General features: G+C 49.0%; 1 pseudogene; it reads left to right on the forward strand.

The window, feature by feature from the left end:
* The first annotated feature begins 995 nt into the window (after window positions 1–995).
* LOC120702576 lies at window positions 996–3,099 on the forward strand (annotated as a pseudogene).
* The last annotated feature ends 4,000 nt before the right edge of the window (window positions 3,100–7,099 follow it).

Below are 7,099 nucleotides of genomic sequence, written 5' to 3' on the forward strand. Positions count from 1 at the left end.
AAAGGACCGGCGTGGATTCACTGACTTCCTGAAGCAAAGTCACAGGTGACTTTCTCCTTGTTGGATGCCACCCATTCTCCATCCAACGGCTGCTGTTAAATTCCTTAGGCTTTTCACTTTTCAAGCACAACGTTTAGCACTGATGATGGTTTTTAGCGCAAATAAGAGCCCAGCTTGGAAAGAGGAACGTGCCCAACTTAGCAGAGGAGACTATAAACAAGAAGGAATGAGTTGAAAACTATATACACTTTATTTTAGTGCAGAATTAAACCACCATTGCACTTTAATATTTTGAACAGTTTCGTGTTACAAAATAAGAAAATAATCTCTTCCTTAGACTTAGATCATGCAAGGAATTTTATTTCTTATTTATAATTTTATATTTTTGTTACTACACGTTCTATGAAAATAAGAAGAGATCGCAACTCTTTCTTGTTACGCATTTTGTTTCAAAAGTCAAATTTCTTTTCAATATATTTCTTTTCCCAAATTCTTATTTTTGCTTTTCCACCCATGCGATAGAGAGCAAATGAGAAAGGAGTTATTTTTCACTTAAATGGTAAGCTTTGAAATAAGAATAATAGAATAATCATGAATTCAGTTATTTTTTTCGAAATCTTTTCTGGGCCCAGGAGTGAAGCTGGACACCTGGATTGATTGGTCTTGTATTGAGTAAGCTAAAATCTGCAGCAGCCGTTAGATGGAGAATGGGTGGCATCCAAGAAGGGAAAAAGTCACATGTGACTTTGCTTCAGGAACGCCGCTCAAATTTCTCAAACATGGGGCACCACTATACCGTAAAATTACAACCCTGGCAACCGCAACCACTTTCCGGCCGTTCCAGGAAAAGCAGCTCCGCCGTCAACGGCCAGGCGTTCCTCCTGGCTCGTCTTCTAGTCAGCTCTGCCCAGGTCTTGCCACTTTGGGGATACAGAATATCCAGTCCTGGTTACCTGTGCTGGTTTACATGTTCCGGCCGGCGGCAGGGGGTCGCTCGTATCTGGAGTGAGAAGATTCTCCAGGTTTTGGACTCGGGTACCCCACGACCAAGGACGGAATCTTGGCATCTCCACGCGGCCGCGACGCCCCTGAATTCGCCCAAACCCACCGGCGGCGCGTCCTTGGCCTCGTGCTGCCCCCCTCTACCCGCCGCTGAATGAACAGAGTGCCCTCTACGTAGTCTGGTCGGCGCCATGCCGATGCTGTGGTTCGCGCGAAGGAACTCGCAGCCAAGACCTCTCCTCCTCCTCTCTCTCAGCCACAACTAGAGTAGCACTGCCTGGTGGTATAAATACGGGCAGCTACCATACACGCCAAGGTCACACAAGAAAACAAGATCGATCGAGAAGAGCAAGAGAGACCGAGGCTGGTCCATCCCAACCAAACTCCACATTCCAAATAGCAATTCCGAGTTGACAAAATCACCATGTCATCCTATTCCAAGCCCAACAATGGTGAGGAGCAGCTGGTCTGTGTCACCGGGGCAGGCGGCTTCATCGGATCGTGGGTGGTGAAGGAGCTCCTCCTGCGCGGGTACCGTGTCAGGGGAACTGCAAGGGACCCTGGTGAGTACTCCTCCTACTGAACACAGTCTCTTTCTACTGTCACGGATTGATTCAGAATAACGCTGCTAAATTTTTTCCCTGGATGCCTGCGCGTGCCCAGCTGACAGCAAGAACGCGCACTTGCTTGCGCTGGAGGGGGCCAGGGAGAGGCTCACCCTCTGCTGCGCCGACGTCCTGGACTACGAGTCCCTCCGCGCCGCGTTCAGCGGCTGCCATGGCGTTTTCCACGTCGCCTCCCCGGTGTCCAACGACCCTGTAAGTTTACTTTTCAGAGCTCACAAACCCTCTACTACTACAAGCACATCGATCGTGTATGCTTACGTGCGATTTTGTTGCAGGAGCTCGTGCCGGTGGCCGTGGAGGGCACCAGGAACGTGATCAACGCCGCCGCGGACGAGGGCGCGCGCCGGGTGGTCTTCACCTCCTCGTACGGCGCCGTGCACATGGACCCCAACCGGAGCCCCGACGCCGTCCTCGACGAGACCTGCTGGAGCGACTACGAATTCTGCAAGCGGACAGATGTAAGCTGCCATTGCCAGCCTCCTCGATCTCTTCCTCCGATTTCTGTCGTAAAGGCGAATTCAATTCATATTCATCCGTGCTTGCGTTGAAATTAAAAACAAACGCGCAGAACCTCTACTGCTGCGCCAAGATGATGGCGGAGATCACGGCGACGGAGGAGGCGGCGGCGCGCGGGCTGCAGCTGGCGGTGGTGCTCCCCTGCATGACCATGGGCCCGATGCTGCAGCAGACGCTCAACTTCAGCAGCAACCACGTGGCGCGCTATCTCATGGGCACCAAGAGGACCTACCCCAACGCCGTCGCCGCCTACGTCGACGTCCGCGACGTCGCGCGCGCGCATGTCCTGGCCTACGAGCGCCCCGACGCGCGCGGCCGCTACCTCTGCATCGGCACCGTGCTCCACCGCGCCCAGCTCATCGCCATGCTCAGGTAGCTCTTCCCGCAGTACCCCGTCACGGCCAAGTGAGTTCATTCGCGCCATGGCGAGCACCCTCTGTTTCCGTTTCTGTTTCTGTCGCCTCTCCGTGTTGTGCTGTGTCCACGCGTTGCTGACTCCGGAAACCTCGCTCTTGTTTTCTAGGTGTGAGGACGACGGCAAGCCAATGGCGAAGCCGTTCAAGTTCTCCAATCAGAGGCTCAAGAACCTGGGCTTGGAATTCACTCCGCTGAAGAAAAGCTTGTATGAAGCAGTGGTGTGCATGCAGCAGAAGGGGCACCTGCCGGTCATCAGGGAGCAGAAGCGTGCATACTTGTAAAATCCGGCCGCGCGGGGGATTTCCAAGATGAAATAAACACAAGGACATTGCGAATTTAGTATACATATTTTTCAGTTATTCATCAGGTCTATCTATTACGTTTTTGGGAAAAAAATCATTCTTATTTTTTTCTATTTGGTGAAAAAGGAGGGGTATTCCTTACTGGAAGCATTCTTGTTTGATATCATACTCATGTAAAACTGTTAATGTGATGGGTAATAAGGTGCTTAAAAATACTTGATCTGTTGGCAATTGAATTCAGGCTGTCTCTTCCCGTTACACAAAGCTTAAATCCATCTGTAAGAAGGCAACCGGAAGAGCAAAGCTATATAAACGCCCTTCGTTCCGGAGATATTACAGAAATTAAAAATCCCATGTCCATATTATATTATAAAAAGGATTATAAAATCGTCTTCTTAAATCTGTGCTATAAAATTTAAAATATTTAAAATTATTTCTCACTAAGAATATGCTCACCGTACCCCTCGGCCGGAGAGGTATGTAAAGAGGCGTGGAGATGCATGGTTTTGACGTTTCTCAAATATTGCTGTTGAAATCCTAATACTTATGTTACTCGCCTCCCTCGCTCATAACATCCAACAATGAATATTTTGAACGTGCTTGTTGGAACGCATGTTTGGTGATCAAAGGCTTCAAAAAAAAAATATTCTCGCGTTACAAAGAATTGAAGAATGTTCTCATGTTCTCCTCATCGGATTGGTGATCAAAATTTTCAAAAAATAATGTTGACACATTTCATTTGCACCGTACCCTGGTACTGCACCTGACGGTCTCACGTTCCAAGGCTTGGCTTCGGACGATCTCCTCGCCGGACTCCCACCATGCCGCGCATGATGGCCGCCGAGCCCGACAACCACCATGCCGTGTTGGATTGCCACCAGTTCGCGCTCGAAGACGGCCACACCATGCCCGACGCGCACTTCTCCGTGCCAGACGGCCGCCGCACCTTGCCCGACGACCGCCGTAATGGATGGTAAAATTTGATATTTAATGCTGCAAATATGCGGTTGTGGCTCGAGCTCGAGAGCTAAAGAAGGTCCATGAAGACTGTCCATGCTTGTCCGCTGAGGGCCATAAATCTGCATTAAATATATGTAAGAGTACTAAGATGGCATGTGCAATTGAGTATCCCTTTTCTTTTGCTTTGGATGCTCATCAAGGGTGCCGCGTGTTGCTATGGACAAAAATAAATTAAATCATCACGGATGGCTGGGCTCCCGAGCAAATTGGAGTGATGAGCTGGGATCGTCGGCATGTGTTGATCATGTCCTCTCTGCTGGAGAGGGTATGGGTCCTCTCTTTGACGTCTGAAGGAAAGATAAGCATGTAAGGAGAACCAAAGGAGATCCTCAAGTGACGAGTATGGGAGAAAAATAGAGGAATTAAATTAAATTAAACTCTCGTGTGACATGAGAATAAGCTTAGAAGAAAATGTGTTGCATGAAAGGAAGGAGATAGTGACAACTCAAGCTAGCCTAATTAAAGGTAAAATTGGAAAGTAACCACCCTGATCCGCATGTGTACCAATATCGATTCATTGACGATTGGATCAATTTATTACTACTAGATTGGGTTTGGAACATTTCGTGGATAACTAAAGGAAAGATAAGCATGCAAGGAGAACCAAAGGAAAGCCTCTAGTGACCGAGTGTGGAAGAAGAAAAAAAAAAGGGAATAAATTAAATTCTAGTGTGATATGAGAATAAGTTTAGAATGAAAATGTGTTGCATGCAAGGAAGGAGATAATGATAACTCAAGCTAGCTTAATTCAAAGTCAAAATTTGAAATCAATCACCCTCACGCCATATATAAGCTTGCCATGCATATAGCAATGCATTTAGTATCGATTAATTGATCGATTGATGATTGAATCAACTGATTATCAATATAAGTATATAACATATGGCGGTTGGAAGATGACCTTCTCGCCACATCGGCGTATGAAGTGGTATCACTTCATTGTAGTCACCCAATCCGGTCAGGCAGGTTCACCTCGTTGTTGTTGAATGGTTCATCGACTTTTGGCACTCCGTCATACAGGGCATTTTGATCTCTATGTCTTACAACCTAGCCCAGCATATGGATTCATTCCTATACAGTTTAATTCTTAAGCTAGAGTAGAATAGGTTTTTGATCTTGCATTCCATATGTAATTGTGCTTTGCATTTATTGTTGGTTGAAGGAAATAGAATAAAATATTTGCTATTTATGGAACCTGTAGAATCACTTCTCCGCTTGCCGACACACACATAGCTCCCGTATATGGAATTACATGGTGCCACGAAACTTATATTTATTAATGATAATATTGAGGAATGTTGAGTACTCTATCCTGCCTGTGATGAGTGAATTGTCAACCGTGCGGTATGATCGTGCGCTTGGTTTTTGGATTGCAGGTACACGGGCGTCGAGTGTCGACGGAGAGCTGCCGTGGAGGAGCTCAGGTCGGGCGGCAGCTGTGGCGTCCATTCCTGGATCCAGGGCGCAAGCAGCGACGAAAGGCGGGTTTTTTGGTTTGCGCCACAAAACCAAGGAGGCGGACGGCGGTTGAAGACGCCAAGTCGTGGAGGCACGGGCGTTGGTCTCGGGATTGACGGAGGCGACGGGCGTCGACGGCGTCTAGGGCCTCGCTGCGGGCGAGGAGGTGACGGGCGTCGGGCGGCGTCTAGGGCCGTCAGAAGGCCGAGGCGGGAACAGCGTGGAGGCGGGAATCTTCCCGCGCGTGAAGTTTTGGCGGTTTTCTCAAAACCGGCCACCTACCCGAGTTTCGCGGACCCTCCAAAACTGCGGACCGGAACTTCGTCGACGTGGCGGCATCGCAGCAAAGACTTCGAGTCGAAGAAAGAAACTCCGCCGTCGATTGAGTCTGTACAGCGGGCTGCTGCAGACCCGACCGGTCTGACCGGCCCCATGGACCGGTCTGGCCGCAGCAGCTGGGTATAAATACCCTCACCAGCCCTTGGCTGGGTGAGTCTCTTGAGTCTTTTTGTATTCTCTTCGTTTTTCCTTTTCCCTGCCCCTGCTCCAGGTTAGGGCCAAGGACTCCAACGCAAAAGAGGGTTAGGGTTTAGCTAATCTCTCAATTTTAGTGGGTAGGATGATGGGGCGGATGGCTCTAGCTTTGTATAGGTGAATTCCTCTGAAATTTATGAATGAAATCTTGTTGAGATCATCTATGTGTGCTGAGTATTCGTCCTCCCCTTCCTCTCTTGCATTTTGGGTTTGATTTCTCCTCTTTTGGGATGCTTCGTGTTTAGAGGAATCGAGCCCTTGGATTCGTGCTTTGTTGAACTCTTTGTGACGATTCCGATGCATCTAGCCTAGTGCCAAACCCCCTGGAATCGCGAGTTCTCACGAATTGGAGGTTTTGTGTTCTTGAGAAAACCCCAATCCACTTTGATCTTCCCCCGAATTCTCAAGATCCTTTAATCTTTTGGGAGAGATCTCTTGGGGATATGTTCACGGGACAGGTGGGAAGGTATCCTCCAAGTTTTGTTGGATTTAGACTTCATTTGCTCGAGATTTGCCATTTGGAGCTTCTGTTGCGGGCTGTCTGGGAGCGATCGGTCTGACCGGTCTGTGTAACCGGTCTGACCGGTCTGGAAATTCAAATTCCAGCCCGACCGGTCTGACCGGTCTGACTCAGCAGAGCTGCTGTTTGGGGAGTTTTTCCATATTGCTTCCGTTTCTCTTCCTAGGGGTTTTTGCTTAGAGATAGCTAGTCCATAGCTACTCTCTCACCCTAGGTTCGGGGGTTTATGGTGATTTTCGGAATATATGCCGATGGATCGATTTCGAGAGAAATTTTTATCGGCTCCCATTCACCCCCCTCTGGTCGCCAGTTTCGGTCCCTCAATTGGTATTAGAGCTTGGTTGAGGTTTTCAGTACCTTAACCGGTTCGAAAACCACTTGGCGACCATGTCGAGTCTTGGTAAGATCCCTGTGTTTGCCGGCGAGGACTATGCTTATTGGAAGGTGCGTATGCGAGCCTTCTTGCAGAGCATGGGAGCCGAGGTCTGGGAGATCACCAAGAACCAGGCTTACAAGGTGCTTGCCGTTTGGACCACACCTCTTCAGGTGTCCGAGCACGAGGCCAACGCCAAGGCTGTCAATGCCTTGTTCGCTGGCGTTTCTCGTGCGGAGTTCTCACGCGTCCAGGGTTTTCAAGAAGCCCACAAAGTTTGGACGTGCCTTGAGAACTACCACGAGGGCACACCTCAGGTGAAGGCCAGACT

This window comes from Panicum virgatum, chromosome 4K, assembly GCF_016808335.1.
Source record: "Panicum virgatum strain AP13 chromosome 4K, P.virgatum_v5, whole genome shotgun sequence".
NCBI lineage: Eukaryota > Viridiplantae > Streptophyta > Magnoliopsida > Poales > Poaceae > Panicum > Panicum virgatum.